We start from the raw sequence: 18151 nt of genomic DNA, 5'->3' as shown, positions 1-18151 counted from the left end.
CATATCCACATGAGATGTTGACATGTATTAACCCTTGATCAATGCACTAATTCATAGTGATTATGGAAAATATGCATCTTGCCACATGTCAGCCTCGGGTACAGCATGATAGCAACCAAAGAATCCTCAAAATCGAATGTTTTAAATTATCTTTGCATTTCAGCTGAAGCATCATCTTGGGAGCTAGAGCATGGAACATTTTATACAGTAATGATGGCACAAGTCCCAGTATGAACTCGAAGTCGACCTCGAATATGCCCGACGACCAAAAAATGGCTCCTTCGACAAACAACTCCCATCATCCAAAGTTAGCAAGCTACTTCAGACTTGAGAATGGGGGACAAGTGTTGGGGCGTGAGTCATTCAGATGAGGCACTTTCATCAACCAGGGCACTTTGGCTTAAGATTAAGATATCCTAAACCACATCATAAGTTTGACCCTAAGAGACAGCCAATCCCATCACCAACTAAACATTGATCTAGCAGATACCAACTCCAACTTATCAAAAGCTAATCCAGATATCGAACAATACCATCTTGAGGATAATAACTTCTTGTGCATTCAACCAACATCGGATCCAAACTGAGGGTGAATCTTGGTGCCATATTGATGTCAAGCCACCAACCATCTCATTGGTGGGGTTAGGTAAGCATAATCTTCCAATGATTTTTGGAACATGGACAATTAGCACCCACAACTAACAACCATGATTTGCATGTTAGTGGATGGATTTTCTATCTTAACGATCTATCTAAATAAGGCCTAACAATCCATAATGTTAGGGTTTAACGGCCTATCGAATTTAGATATAATAGTCCATAGCTCCATTTCTTTATAAAAATATAACAAAGGAATCCTAAGATAAGTAAACAAACACAACCATAGAGAATAGTACCCACATTCTTGTTAGATATATGTCCTAGAAACCAATGTCGCTAATACATTGTAATAAATTTAGGGCACAATTTTATACTTAAAATATTGATTTGATCAATAAAAGAATAAGTTTAATTTTTGTTCAAGAGTGATATGTCCTTGAATCATTTATGAAATTAATACTTAGATACATATTCTTAAAGTATTGAGAATTAGAGGCATATATATAATTTCTAAATACTTTCGATTATAGTATTATCATGAAGATGATGATCGATCTGGATAGACCGATGTACAAATCGCTTCCTTCAGGATAGATGAGTCTCTGATCTATGGTGTAGAGATACTGAGCGACGAGTGTGGATAGTTGTTAGAGAGCAACTAGTACTGAGCGTGATCATACGAGAGATCACTTGAATTTCTACTCGATTGTCAGTGATCGTCTTGATGCTGTATTTGTATGAATGATCTTTTAACCTATAATGGTACGATTGCTCACAGTAAAATTACTGGAGTTTGACTGACACATAAATATGACCTCAATAAGATCTTGTAGTGGATGTGGACGACAATTGATCTATTGTAGGAGTAGGATATGCATCTAGATGGAATCTATCGACCTTGATAGAGAGGAATAGTCCTATGGAATTTGAGAGACTAAGTCTGAAAGTCTATGGTCATAGCAGTGTGATTAATGAAAAAGAGTTTTCATAAAGATCACGATTGGACTTGAGTTAATCGAATCTATCATATGACTGATGATGAGGTTTAACGATTTATCCATGACCTGCCATCTAGTCGGAACTCACAATAGAGAGACTAAATCACATGTGAACTACGTCTTGAGGTTCTTTTTCAGTTCTACTGGGTTGTCACTATATACTGCTAGATATCACTGGTGGATTGTGAGAGCTCACTAGGATTGCTCAAAATCGATAATCTTTGATTAGTTAGAGTGGAATCATTCTGACCCATTGAAAAGAGTTTCAATGATACTATGATAGAGATCATAGTATATCTCACTACCAAATAGAATTAAACTTATGAGATCATACAACAAAGGGTTTAGACCTGTAATAAGTAATTAGATTTATGAAATCTCAATTAGATTTAGAAAAATCCTATTGAGTTTAGGGTAACCTTGCTGCACATGATTGAACCCAATTTTCTATTAACACTTGAATTACTTATTTAATAAGATTAATTTAAATTAATTATCTACTAATAATCTAATTGAATTAGATTCATTGGGCTCTAATTGTTAGGTCCCTAGGATTTTGGATCATATGCATTAAGGGTTCAAATCCTTAATTAAATTTCTTGATTGTTTGCATTAGGGCATCATTTGATTTGATCAAGTTGGGCATGCCCACATGATAAAGGGCATGTGGGACCAGCATGGAGCATCCCCAAAGCCCTATGTGGCATATGAAAAAATAGGTAAAAAGGCTACAATAGTTGGCACCTCATGGATCCCCTAAAGGGGGTCAAATATCAAAGGCTATAATAATTCTAATGCAAGTAAGATTTGTATTAAGGGACTATTTAGTTTCGAATAGAATTCAAATATTTTTTCTATTTAAAGGGGCCTTCTCTAAAGCTCTTATGATCAGATTTTTAGTAGCCCCACATCTCCCAAAAGTCTCTCCATGCCTCCCTCTCTTCTCTCTTCAAGTTCCAATGCCCAAAGGAGTTTGGGCATCCTCCATCACCATGCCCAAAAAGAGCTTGGACATCCCACTTGGTGGCTGATTTTTAGATCTTGGTTGCTTCATAATCAATAAAAAGAGAGCAAGAAAAGAAAAGAAAAAAAGATCAAAGAAAGGATCAAAGAGTTGATCGTGATTCAGGCTTCGTTCAGATTTGCAGGTGTTGTTCTTAGAGAAAAAAGATCAATACCAAAGAAGACTATTCTAGGCTAATCCTAAGTAGATACCTATAGAGATCAAGTACTTGCATGACTAAAGAAAAATCTACTCTCTTTTAGATCCAGATTCGAAGAAAGAAATTACAAAATAGGTATGTAAATCGATCATATATTTAATTTCAGTATAAAATTCAGTATGTGTTTAATTTCAGCATATGAAGTAGATCCTTGTATTCTATATTTTATACATGTATGATTTAGATTAAAATATATTTTAATATTTTATTTCACTATATTATTTTTAAAAAAAATTTGAAACACACATGCATGTCCCTACATAAAATTCTAACAGTGGTATCAGAGCCACGGGTTTCATATGCATGAAATTGCCATACATATTTTTTAAAAAAAATTTCAAAATTTGATTTTTTTCTTGATACATGAGATGTATAGATAATTTTTTTAAATTTAAAATTTATTTTAGATTTAATTTTTAATTCATATATTCGATATCTGAAGACATGCATAGATCTGAAATTTATTCTAGATAGGATTCTAGTTCATATATATGTGATATATAAATACATGTATAAATCTGAAAATTATTTTGATGCAATTTATGATTCATATATGAGATGATGATTACATCTTTAAGTCTAAAAATTAGTTTCAATATGATTCATGATTTGTATATGAGACATATGATGTCATGTTAAGATCTGAATTTTTATTTAGATCTAAATTTACATACATATATGAGATATATGCTCGTATGTTAAATCTGAAAATTAATTTTATGATTTAAAACTTACCTTTCATATAATGAATTTAGATCTAAAATTTAGTTTTAGACTCTAAAATTTGTATTTGTGCATGAGAATTTTGGTCATGGGTAAATCAAAAATTGGGTCATGTAATTAGATTACATCTAAGATTTTTGATTTGAACATAATGGGCTAATTCAATTAAGTAATTGATCAAACTGAATCAAGTGTTGATTAAGGTTAGATCAATTAAGATTAAAATCATATAATTATTATTGATCAAATTGATTAAATTTTATATGTAGAATCGATTAACCAAAGGATCTAATTCGGCTCAATGGCTTGAGCCTGATTCGCTTAAGCTAACCTATTTGGACCAATTAACCTATTAATGTTTAAGATAAGTAATTATGAGATGGTTATTTAATTAATTCTATTCATTGATCTGGTCAATTTATTACTGTCTAAGGAAAGCAATAGGGGGACCCCATCGATCTACACTTACCTAGCCAATTTGGAAGATTGAGTCTTGAACAAAGTTGCTTGGCGATTTGGTTTAGCCTATACCAATTAGATCGATCATATGATGACTGATTAGATGACACCTAAACCTAAACCCCTCCATAAATATTAAGTCCATAGGTCTTCCACAATGGTAGATGTGCGAACGTGGTACTAGTGTTGATTGTCCTTGGCTAGTCACAGTGATTCAGTTGCACCGAGAACACGCAACCACTCTATTAACAAGGAGTTGCTCCAAGGTAAGGATAGGGTTGAGCCTATTAACTGTTAGGTGAGGGATCCAATGACAGCTTTGCACCTACTTTGAATGGTGGATCGAATTTAACTAAGGAGTGTGGTCAATAACTGTTAGGTAAGCCCACATAACTTAGAGACCAAGTCTCTGCAACATACTTAGAGAAGCACTGGATAAAAATTTATCCATGCATCGGTGTGTATGTTACCAATAACTATTAGGTGAGGTGCATGGCATCGGTGGGATCGTAGCATCCACTAAAAATTTAGTTTTCACGTTAGAATTTTTGCTTCCCACTCGGGGAGTGTAGGGATTCAAAAAAATAGTGAGAGTCATTGTTTGCTTCTTAAAGTCTCTAGAACAAATATAAATTTAAAGTACAAAAGTCTAACTTGAATCTCTACTCTTGCAGTTAAACCATGTCAACTTCAAATCCTTTAGCCGCATGCATAAATCCAACCATTTGATCGGAATCAATTTGAAAGACTGGCTAAAAAATCTCAAGATTGTCCTGACTTCTAAAAATTAGACTATATACTTGATCAGAAACCCTTAGTATTACCAAAATATCCTACTGCTAAGCAAAGAACAATATATAAAAAGTGGACAGATGAAGATAGTCGAGTTAAGTGCTATGTGCTGGCTTCTATGTCAAACGAGTTACAGAGCCAGTATGAGCATATGCCCACTGTCAGGGCTCTGATCACTCATCTACAAGAGTTGTATAGTGAGTAAAACTATACAGCATGCTTTGAAGTATCTAAAAGACTCTTCAATCTGAAGATGCTAAAGAGCAGTCAGTCCATGAGCACTATATGACAGTGATCGAGGATATTGAGAAGCTTGGGAAGCTCAGACTTGATATGCAAAAAGAATTATAGATGGATTTGATCTTTCAATCTCTTATAAGTTCATATAGTCAATTTATTATAAATTTTTATATGAACAAACTGGATTGCACTATACCCGAACTGGTTAACATGTTGGTCACTGTTGATGGAACCTTAAAGAGTTCAAAGGGTACTATTCTCGCTATGGAGCGAACTTCTTCATTCAAGAGAAAGTCTAGTTGGAAGAAGAAGAGTAGATCCGTGAAGAAGTAGAAGAAAGAGAACAAGCCAAAGAAGGACATTCTAAAGAAGGCTGAAGCAAAGGAAAAGTGTTTCTATTATGATGCTGACAGCCACTAGAGGAGGAACTGTCCATTCTATCTGGAGAGCCTAAAAATCAAAAAAGATGTCAAACATTCAAAAGTTATGCTCGTAATTGAACCTAACCTTATCATTTTTTTTACTTCTAATTGGGTATTAGACTCTGGTTTGAGCACTTAAAATATATATGTACTTCAATACAGGATCTAATAGAAAATAAGAATGTTGAGAGAAGGTGACATAATCCTTCGAGTCGGCAATGGAACAAAATTTATTACAGAAGCTGTTGACACTTATCCTCTTCGATTATCATTAGGGTTTAGATTAGATTTGAAAGATAGTTATTATATTCCTGTAGCTAGTCAGAATTTAATTTTTGTGTTTGTACTAGAGAAGGTTGGTTTTGATTTTAATTTGATAAAAATTTTTATTCCATTTATTTACAAAATAAATTGATTGCATGTGATCTTTTTATTGACAGTCTTTATCATTTATATATTAATGCGAATGTAAATTTAAATGAGCAAGTAGTGAGTGTCATAGGTTAAAAGAGATCCAGAGATGAAATTAATCAAAAGTACTTATGGCATCATAGACTGAGCTATATTGGAGAGGACAGGATAAACAAACTAGAAAATGATGGGATCCTTGGCTCTTTTGATTCAGAGTCATACCCAGATTATGAATCTTGCCTTCAAGGAAAAATAGTCAAGTTACCTTTTATGGATATGTAGAAAGGGCCACCGAGTTACTTATCCTGGTACACACGAATGTGAGTGGGCCATTTGATATACAGGTCAGAGATGGTTATAGCTACTTCATCATCTTTATCAATGATCTATCACAGTACAGATATATGTATCTCATGAAATATAAGTCTAAAGTTTTTGAAAAATTTAAGAAATTTAGAAATGAAGTTGAAAAATAAACAGATAAATTCATTAAAGTTTTTTGATCTAATCGAGGAGGTGAATACCTTAGTTAAAAATTTTTAAAATATCTTAAGGACAACAGCATAGTCTCTCAATGGACTCCTTCTAGAATACCTCAGCTCAACGGGATATCTGAAAAGAGGAATAGGATCCTATTAGATATGGTCAGGTCTATAATGAGCTTCACTGATTTATCTTTATATCTTTGAGGACATGCCTTATTAATTGCAATTCATTTATTGAATAGGGTTCCATCAAAATCTATTTCTACCACACCATATAAGATATAGTATGATAAGAAGTCGAGTCTAGGTTATCTTAAGACTTGGAGATGTCTGACCTATATCAAGAGACAGATGACTGATAAATTAGAGGATAGATCTATAATAGCTCATTTTATTAGGTATACAAAAGAATCAATAGGATACTACTTCTACTTTCCATAAGATCACAATATGATTGTGAGTCAGAATATCATATTTCTAGAAAAATAGTTTATCCAGGATGGTGGCAGTGGGAGATTAGTTGATCTTAAAGAGAAGATCTCTGAAGAGCAAAGAGCTATAAATCCTTAAAAACTCATTATTCATGGCCAGTAGTTGATGTTCCTCCACCACCTCATAGATCTAGTAGGATCTCCCATCCTCCTGAAAGGTACATGGATATGCTTATAAAGAAAGTAAAAGAAATATTTCTTATTGAAGATATGGATCATGGTGATGATCCTTATATCTTTGATGAGATGATGTCTGACATCAATTTCGAGAAATAGTTAGATACAATAAAGTGAGAAACTGACTCAATAGACTTGAATCAGGTATGGATCTTAGTGGATCCACCGCATGGTATAGTACCCATTGGGTATAAATGGATTTACTAAAGAAAAATAGGTATAGATGGTAAGGTAGAGACCTATAAAGCTAGGCTTGTGGCAAAAGGTTATAGTCAGTGTGAAGGCATTGACTATCAAAAAATCTTCTCACCTATGGCCATGCTAAAATCTATCCATACTTTGCTTGCTGTTGCAGCTTGTTATGATTATGAAAACTAACAGATGGATGTGAAAACTACCTTCTTGAATGGATATCTTGAGGAAGATATCTATATAGAGCAACCTTTAGGTTTCACATCTGGTGATGGTGATCATCGAGTCTGCAAGCTACAAAGATCCATATATGGATTAAAGCAAGCTTCTTAGAGTTGGAATCTTCATTTTGATGATGCAATCAAATCATTTAGTTTCATTAAGAATAAAGAGAAACTTTGTGTATACAAGAGGGTCAACGAGAGTACAATAATATTTTTTGTATTGTATGTGAATGATATTTTCCTCATTAAGAATGATATTCCCATGCTGACCGCGATCAAAAGATAGTTGTCCAAGAAATTCTCTATGAAAGATCTAGGGAAAGCATCCTATATTCTTGAAATAAAGATCTATAGGGATTGATCTAAAAGGATACTAGGTCTGTCACAAAAGCTGTACATAGAGAAAATACTGAAGAGGTTCAGCATGAAAAATTTTAAAAGAAGATTTTTACCTCTTAGGCATGATATTCATCTTTTCAAGACGTTATGTCCAACCATATTTGAGGAAGTTCAGTGTATGAGTAGGATTCCTTATGCCTTGGCCATAGAGAGCCTCATATATGCCATGCTGTGTATATGATCTAATATTGCTCTTGCTATGAGTGTCCCAAGTAGGTATCAGTCAAATCCAGACGAGGAGAACTAGATAGCTGTGAAGAACATCCTTAAGTACTTGAGAAGAACTAAGGATTTGTTCTTGATCTTTGAAGAAGGTTCTGAGTTGCAAGTCGAGGGGTATACTATTTCAGACTTCATGTCTGATCTTGATGATAGAAAATATACATCAGGATATATGTTCATATGCAATGGTGATGCAGTCAACTGAAAGAATTTCAAACAACCCATCATAGCGGATTCAACTACAGAAGCTAAATATATCGCTATTTCGGATGCTGCAAAAAAAGGCTTCTGGTTCAAGAAGTTCATCGTGGAGCTTGAAGTTATGACATCGGATGCCATATCACTTTGTTGCAATAATAATAAAGCCATAGCACTTGCTAAGGAGCTGAAGTCTCATCAAAAATCAAAGCACATCAAGTGATGATTCCATATCATACGCTACTATCTCAAAAAAAAATATATTGAGGTGTGAAGAGTAGACTCCATGGATAATGTGGTAGATCCGCTGATAAAGCAATTGAGCCAGCCAAAGATGGAAGTCTACTTTGAGAAGATAGAACTTAGATTAATGGCCAATTGGCTTTAGTCCAAGTGAAAGATTGTTAGATGTATGTCCTAGAAGCCAATACGGCTGACACATTGTAATAAATGTAAGGCATAATGTTGTACTTAAAATATTGATTTGATTAATAAAAGAGCAAGTTTAATTTTCATTCAAGAATAATGTATCCTCGAATCATCCATGAAATTAATACTTTGATACATATTCTTAAAGTGTTGAGAATTAGAAGCATATATATAATTTCTAAATGCTCCTAGTCATAGTATCATTATGAGGATGATGATCGATCCGGATAGATCGGTGCACAAATCGCTTTCTTCAGGATAGATGAGTCTCTGATCTATAGTGTAGAGACACTGAGCAATGAGTGTGGATAGTTGTTAAAGAATAACTGATACTAAGCATGACCATACGAGAGATTATTTGGATTTCTACTCGATTGTCAGTGATCGTCTCAATGCTATAGTTGTGTGAATAATCTTTTGACTGGTGATGGTATGATTGCTCGCAATAAGGCTGCTGAAGTTTAACTGACACATAAACATGACCTCTATGAGACCTTGTAGTGGATGTTAACGACAGTTGGTCCACTGTAGGAGTAGAATATGCATCTAGATGGAATCTATCAATCTTGATAGAGAGAAGTAGTCTTATGAGATTTGAGAGGTTAAGTTTGAAAATCTGTGGCCACAGTAGTATGATTAATGAAAAAAAAATTTATGAGGATCACAATTGGACTTGAGTTAATTGAATCTATTATATAACTGATGATGAGTTTTGATGATTTATCCATGACCTGTCATCTAGTCGAGACTCGCGATAGAGGGACTGAATCACATGTGAACAATACCTTGAAGTTCTTTTTCAGTTATATTGGGTTGCCACAACATACTGCTAGGTGTCACTGGTGGATTATGAGAGCTCACTAGGGTTGCTCAAGATTGACAATCCTTGATGAGTTAGAGTAAAATTATTTCAACCCATTGAAAAGAGTTTCAATGATACTATGATAGAGTGTAGGAACCAGATCTAGGGTTTCAGGGTTAGATCTTGAAACTTTTCAAGATCAGGCAGCGGAAGACTAAAATAAATTAAAATTTATTTTTTAAAATTAGAGAATTTTTAGATCTAAGATTCTATTACATGATTATTACATAGCATTAAATCAAAAATTAAAATATATAGAGCATGAACTACATGTTGATCATATCAACATGTTTCTATACTACATCTAATGTATGTATTAAACAATAGATCATATTTATTACCTTGCAAGTTAGACGTTCTAACCTTACTGATCCAGGCTTGAGGATGATGTTGCAAACCACACATACGTCCGGTCTCTAGGTGTCATCCACACGAGCCCACGAATCTCGACCAGAAGTCCTGCTTCAGGAAATCAGCACAGTATGCTAGTACTGCGCTGATCCTTCTTTGATGATTGATCAGATGCCTCTTTCTTCTTGATTTGGGCTCTTTCAAAGAAGAGAAGTAGGAGAAGGAGTGTTAGATCTGAGATGTTCTCAGAAAACTCAAGATGGAGGAAGGGAAGAGATAAAACTAACAACCCTAGAAGAAGACCCTCTTCTTCTTCTCTTTACTCTCTCCTAGACACCCTGTCTTGTGTCTATTATATCTCCATGATCCAAAGATTTTTCTCTCTAATTTTTGGATACCCCAAAGGTCTCTCAAATCTTTGTGTTCTCCAAAAATTTTATAAAGAAACTCATTTTATAAAGAAAGATATGATAGAGTCCTTGTCTAGGTCAAATACCTAGTCAAGGCTTATCCAAACATGGCAAGATAAGGGGCGCCCAACTCTTGGGTGCCTCCTCCTTATTTTTGTGCATGGACCACCAAAAAAGGGTGTACAATGTGTGCCCTAAAAGCCATGAAAATCTCAAAAAAAATCTGGATAAATTCGATGCAGAAAAAAAGAGTTTTGGATTTCTAAAACTCTATCTCATAGAATTTGAAATCCAAATTTATTCCTACTTTGATTTGATCCACAACCACTTTCCATGTATGAAAGAAGAGAGAAAACTTTTTGGATGTAGGAAAGACCTAGGAGAGGGCTTTTGTCACACAAAATAAGAGGAGATTGGCATGGAATAAGAGAGAGGCTAGGATTCTATCTTATGACTTGTTTTAATTTGGTTTCTCGACCCAAATCAAACTAAAATTAGATTAACCCAACTAAAATAGGTCTTAACCCAATTAAAAATCTAATTTAATCAGATTGAATTAGATTTAAATCTAATTTAATTTTTTAATCAAATTTAAAATTAGGTTGACTCAAGTCCTAATTGAACTAGGACTAGTTTTTTTCTTGCACTTGGCTTATCCAATAAACTAATTGGACTTGATCCAATCAAGTCCAAACTAAATCTAATTAAATTATATTCAATTATACTTAATCTCAGCCCATTGGCTTAATCAAATTAAGCCAATTAGTAAATAAATTGCTAATCAATCCTCCTACAACACTTGCACTAGGTTAAAAGTCAATCGTATTGATCATTTAACCCTAGAACAATTCTTAATTGTTGATCAACCATCCGATCGAATCATCAACTCTAATGTGTGTGACCTCATAGGTCCAAACCTAAGCTGGTAGCATAGGAATAAATTTTTATACCAATCGAAGTGACCATCTAGCAATGGTACCCGACGATCAGATAGATTGAATGTGTAGAACAACATCCTTAAAATCCATACGGATATAGTTTCCATATAATTCATCCCACTGACCAAAATGATCATAGGATACCTCAGAGTTCAACTGTCAACTCTGATCAGGTTGTCCATATTGCATTTCAAAATATCAAATCCATCTAAAGGATTATCCTGGTCAAGATTTTGCTAAATTAAAATACAGTGACTCATTCTTCTCCAACTCTTGGAGTGGTCAATCTCATCTCGATCACACTCTGACTTCGTAAGTACTTGACTATGTCCAGAAGCCTTCCGTCACTAAATTAAAAATTTAGTTAGTTCGGTACCAAAGCACAGTGAGTTGCTTGCAAGTCACTGAGGTGATCTCAGGTCTAAGGGACACTTATACCTATATCCTATTAGAGATATTCTCGACAGCACAATGCTCTGGAGTTGGTCACGTTCAATGATGATGTACCCTTATATCTCACCTGTATACCATACCAGTGTCTTCACACTCCTTGGTTAAGAGGACAACCAACCCATATGGCCTATAGCGACCTATGCTCAATAGAAGCTGTCGTCCTTATTAACAACCTATCATTTGGTCGTGAACAGTTTTAAGGACTAATCGATAAATCCTCTCTTTATCGAATCTAAAAAGTCCTAAGGACTTCATCATAACAATGGAGTTCATTAGAAGATGAATGCTTATGATGAAAATGCCAAATATATTTTATTTATTAACAAATCAATTACCATACAAGATTGCTCAACCGTCAACATGCTGACGATTGATTTTTGGGACATATTTTCCAACAACTCTCACTTATCCTAAAGCCACTCGGCACAGTATCTAATACCCATCTTCGACTTGTGGTTGTCGGACTCCATCACCAGGACTTTAGTGAAGGGGTCGGTCAGGTTCTCCTTTCATCGATCTTCTGAAGGTCGACATCACCTCGATCCACGATCTCCCGGACCAGGTGAAAGCGGTGCAAAATGTGCTTCATCTGCTGGTGTGCTTTAGGTTCCTTTGCCTGAGCTATGGCACCGTGCTGTCGCAGTAGAGCAGGACCGAACCATCGAGGGTGGGTGCTACTCCGAGCTCGGTGATGAATTTTTTCAGCCACACAGCTTCCTTCGCGGCATCCGATGCTGCAATGTACTCCGCCTCACAAATAGAGTATGCCATAGTATGCTGCTTGAAACTCTTCCAGCAGATAGCTCCACCATTCAGAGTAAAGATATAACCCGACACGCTTCTACTTTCATCATGGTCAGATTGAAAGCTGGAGTCTGTGAACCCCACAAGTTTTAGATCTGACTCACCTAAACCAACCATTGGTCCTTAGTATTTCTCAAATACTTAAGGATTGCTTTAACCACTTTTCAGTGGTTTTCTCCAGGATCAGATTGGTATCTACTCACTACTCCTAGTGAGTATGCCACATCTTGTCTTGTATATGTCATGACGTACATGATAGATCCCACGGTCGAAGCGTATAGGACTCTACTCATATGCTCTCTCTCTTCAAGAGTTGTCGGACAATCCTTCTTAGAGAGAGAAATTTCATGGCCTATCAGAGATAGTCCTTCTTGAAATTCTCCATGCTGAACCTCTTCAGCACAGTGTCTATGTTCGTGGACCGGGATAACCCAAGCATCTTTTTAGATCTATCCCTATAGATCTTTATCCCTAGGATGTAGGATGCTTCACCCAAGTCCTTCATGGAGAACTATGATGACAACCAAACTTTTATTTCCTGTAGTACGGGGATGTCATTCTCGATTTAGAGAATATCATCCACATACAAGACAAAGAATACCACAACTAGACCATTTGCCCATTTATAGATGTAAAGCTCTTCTCCATTCTTAATGAAGCCATACGTTTTGATCACCTTATCAAAATGCATGTTTCAACTTCGAGAAGCTTGCACACCTTGGACTCATCTGTGGATGTAAACCCCTCAGGTTGTATCATATACACCTCTTCGGTCAGCTCTCCATTCAAAGAAGCTATCTTTACATCCATTTGTCAGATCTTATAATCCAGATGGACAGCTATTGCAAGCATTATCCGAATGGATTTGAGTATTGCCACAGGAAAAAATATCTCGTTATAGTCAATACCATAACGTTGACGATACCTCTTGGCAACCAGACGGACTTTATAGGTCTCCACCTTTTCATCTGTGCCCCTTTTCCTTTTGAACACCCATTTACACCCAATGGGTTTAACCCCTTCAGGTGGGTCAACTAATGTCTATACATCATTGGCCTTCATGGACTCCATTTCAGATTTCATGTCTTCAAGCCATTTCTCGGAATCAGGTCTCTGTATTGCATCCATATAGGTGATCGGATCCTCATCGTTCTCATTGAGTTCAATGAGATCATCGTCCCGGATCAAGAAACTGTAGTATCTATCCGGCTGACGTGGTACTCTATCGAATCACCTTAATGGTGCTGGTACATTGGTCTCTGGATCTGATCTAATCAAATCTGACTCAAGTTCAGCTATTGGTGTCGGTCCTTCTACCTGTTGAACTTCATCAAGTTTAACTTTAGAGGCAATGGTTCCTTCACCAAGGAACTCCTTTCTAAAAAGATTGCCTTAAGGCTAACGAACACCTTTTATTCATCAGCATAGTAGAAAAAATATCTTTTAGTCCCTTTGGGGTACCCGATGAATGTGCATTTGTCAGACCTAGGTCCAAGTTTGTTTGTGACTAATCATTTGACATAGGTCGGGCACCCCCAGACCCTAAGGTGTGAAAGTGCTGGCTTATGTCCTGTCCATGTCTCATATGGAGTCTTAATTACAGACTTACTTGGAACCCTATTTAACAGATAACAGACCAATTCGAGTGCATATCCCCAGAAGGATATCGGCAAGCTGGCGAAACCCATTATGGATCGGACCATGTCTAACAGAATCCGATTTCTCCTTTCAGACACACCATTATGCTGTGGTGTTTCTGGAGGAGTCCATTAGGAGAGAATCCCATTCCCTCCTAGATATGTGAGAAACTCACTAGAAAGATATTTTTCTCCTTGGTCAGATCGAAAAGTTTTAATACTTTTCTCAGTTTGTTTTTCTACTTCACTTCGGAATCGTTTGAACATTTCAAATGAATCTGACTTATGTTTCATCAGATAGACATATCCATATCTGGATAGATCATCCGTGAAAGTTATGAAGTAGAAATATCCACCTCTAGCACTTGTGCTCATGGGCCCGCATACATCAGTATGTACTAGGCCCAAGAGCTCAGTAGCTCTCTCACCTTTTTCAGTAAAAGGTGACTTGGTCATTTTACCAAGAAGACAGGACTCAGATTAGAAGTGATTCATAATCAATGACTTCGAAGATTTCCTCTTGAGTCAACCTGTTTATTCTATTCTTGTTTATATGACCTAGCCTACAGTGCCATAAGTAGATATCTGACACACTATCTAATCTATGGTGCTTGCTAATTGAATAGACTACATTAACAGGTTGTGATAACATATACACACCATTGTTCAAATATCCACAAAAAATAGTAACACCATTCATAATGATATTACAAACTTGTTTCTTTATTGACCTTTCATAATTATTTTTGTCCAGAAGGCCTACAGAAATGACATTTAAAAAGAAACTGGGACAGAAATGATAATCGTTAAGAACAACGATATGGGATTCAAATACAAGTTTCAAGATTCTTAATGCTCGAACTGGAACTGGTCTTCCATCTCCAACGTTCAGGAATCTCTCATCTTGCTCGAATCTCTTACTGACCTGCAACCCCTGCAATAAATTACAAATATGGTAAGGGCTATCGGTATCCAATACCCAATCAGTTATATCACAAATAGAGAAATTGCAAGGAGTTATCATATAAATACCTTGTCCAGCAACAACTTGCTACTTTCTCTACCTGTTCGAATCCAGGGAGGCAATGTACTGGGGATAGTTCCTCTTCCAGTGCCCCCGCTTCTTGCAAAAGAAGCATTCAGCTTGACTCTTATCGGGCTTGATCTTTTTGGTCTGGTCCTGCACTGATGTCCTAGCCTAAACTTGCACCTTTTTCACTTTCTTCTTCTTATTCTTCTTCCCTTTTTTAAAGGGTCGAGAACCAGAAGACAAACCTCCCACTAAGATCACCGACTCCTTGTGGAGTTGGTGATCCTTCTCAAAGTTCTGAAGCAACTCTAATAACCTGTGGTAGTTCACTTCAGGCTTTGTCATTCTATAATGAATGAGGAATGGGAGATAAGACTTGGGCAGTGAGTTTAGTATTGCATCTTTTCCAAGCTGCTCAAGCAAGAGAAAGCCGAGCTTGCTCAATCATTCTATCAGCTCGATCATGTATAATACATGATTAGTGACAGAGGCACCATCCATATTTTGGTATTGAAGATGGCACAACTAGTCTTGTGCCTCTCCACATCATCGGGTGTACCAAAGGCATCTTCCAACACTTGAAGCATGTCCTTTGGCTGAGCCGTCTCGAATCTGCAACTGAACTCGTCGCTCATGGCAGCCAGGATGATATAGCACATCATGGTCCGGTCACTGAGCCACTTCTGATAAGTATCTCTGACTGTTCCATGTGCATTGGCAGTTGGCTCCTCAGGTGCAGGATCCATTATCACATATAGGATCCGTTCATGCTCCAGGACTATCTTCAACTTTCGATACCAGCTACCGAAGTTGGATCCCACTAACTTATCATTGTCCAACAATGATCGAAGTGATAGGAAAATGGTCATATCTACACAAAAGAAAATCATAACCTAATTAGTAATTGATTCATTAAACCTAAAGATTTGGACTTTAATCAAAAAATTTTTCTCACTATTTTATTCGAATTGGTAGCCTCTACCTTCAATTCGAGGAATTATCCTAATTCCTTAGTGGGTACTAGAATCCACTTAGACTACATACAAGCTCAACTTTGGTTGGCCAACTCATGTACATCTAAGGGTAGGTTCATAACTAATTATTTCTCTAAATAATTTCTAGTAATTTTAATTTTACCCCAGAAACCTAATCAGTAGGCTTTGACCTCCACTGTAAGGATCTGATTAGGTCCAACCATTAACATGACCATACTTGATGCATCTAACCAACGAATGATTAAGCCCAACTTTGGTTGGCTCACCTAACCACCATTAGAGAGATACTTTCAAGTTGTCATATGATGAGTGATAATTTCATTAGTCAACAAGCACCAGGCCTTTGGGTCTGCAATGATTATTGAGTTAATGGACTCATTATCAAACACCTTAATGTGAGGTTATGACTCAGTTATCTTCATAACTTTATCATTTTAAGGATCTAATAATTTTAAAAGATTTAAATGATTTAGAGGATGAGGTCAGATGAATCAGCTTATCATGATCCTCCCACTAGCTTCACCAAATCAGCTTAAGGGAGACCATTAAAAGGGCTGGTCTAAGAGCACCTAAATTAGTCACACTGATTTACCTAGCTGACATGTGTCAGCTCGAATAGTCAAGTGATCTGATCAAAACATAATTTCACCAAGAGGCCAGGTAAGTTCGATCAATGGGAGGGTCAGCCAAAGCTTGCCTTAGACACCATCAAAAATAGACAGGTAAGCGGGCTCCCAATTAAAAACCACCAGTCTGGTTTACCTTAGACACCAACTGGTTTAATTAATTTTGATTAGATCAACCTAACAGTTCGTGCTAGACTGCTTAGCCAAGAATCAAGTTCATTTGGTTCTCGTTAAAGACATGGACTTGACCAACTACAACTATTGTAATTGATCTAGAGAATCCTTGACCTAATCTAAGACAACAATTGATTAAATTTAGTCAATTCCCTAATTAAGTCTATCTTTAATCTAACCATAGGTCTAACCCAATTAATGGACCAAATTCTCACTAACCCATTAACCCAATGTATTATGGTTTGTGTCTTAGGTTCTTCAATTCACAATCCTACAACCTAATCAAACAACTTCTTAATTCTTAATTAAGTTTTGGGCTGAGGGTTGGGTTCGGCTTTTTGAAAATAATTTTTATATTTATAAAATAATTTTATAATATGGTTCTACCAACTATATTTTATGTTTGATTCATAATCAAGATGCAAATGAAATAAACATGAAACTACTTTAGATCTAATCTAAACAGGTTCATGTAATTGAAACAATTTCAACTTTAAATAATTTTTTTGTACAAAAATTATTAACAAAAAGATTTTATTTTAGATTTAAATATTTTTTAAATCTAATAAATTATAAATTTAATCTAGATCATATCTAACAAATTTATGATTAAAGATAGATCTACACGAACTAGGACAACCTTTGCACTGTAAGGGGTAAACCTTACAGTAGGATAACCTTGCAGTTCGTGATTGATCTAAAATTTTAATTTCAGATTTAATAATTAGAATATAAATTAGATTTAATCTAAAAAATAATCTAAGCATGTATAAATAATCATGTAATAAACAACTTGGCTCTGATACCAATTGAAGGAACCAGATCTAGGGTTTCAGGGTTAGATCTTGAAACTTTTTCAAAATCAGGTAGCGAAAGACTAAAATAAATCAAAATTTATTTTTTAAAATTAGAAAATTTTTAGATCTAAGATTCTATTACATGATTATTACATAGCATTAAATTAAAAATTAAAATATATAGAGCATGAACTATATGTTGATCATATCAACATGTTTCTATACTACATCTAATGTATGTATTAAACAATAGATCAGATCTATTACCTTGCAAGTTAGACATTCTAACCTTGCTGATCCAAGCTTGAGGATGATGTTACAAATCGCACATGCATCCAGTTTTAGGAGTCATCTACACGAGCCCATGAATCTTGACCAGAAGTCTTGCT

The sequence above is a fragment of the Elaeis guineensis genome, chromosome 9 (assembly GCF_000442705.2).
Source record: "Elaeis guineensis isolate ETL-2024a chromosome 9, EG11, whole genome shotgun sequence".
Classification (NCBI taxonomy): Eukaryota; Viridiplantae; Streptophyta; class Magnoliopsida; order Arecales; family Arecaceae; genus Elaeis; species Elaeis guineensis.
This window is presented reverse-complemented; position numbering follows the sequence as displayed.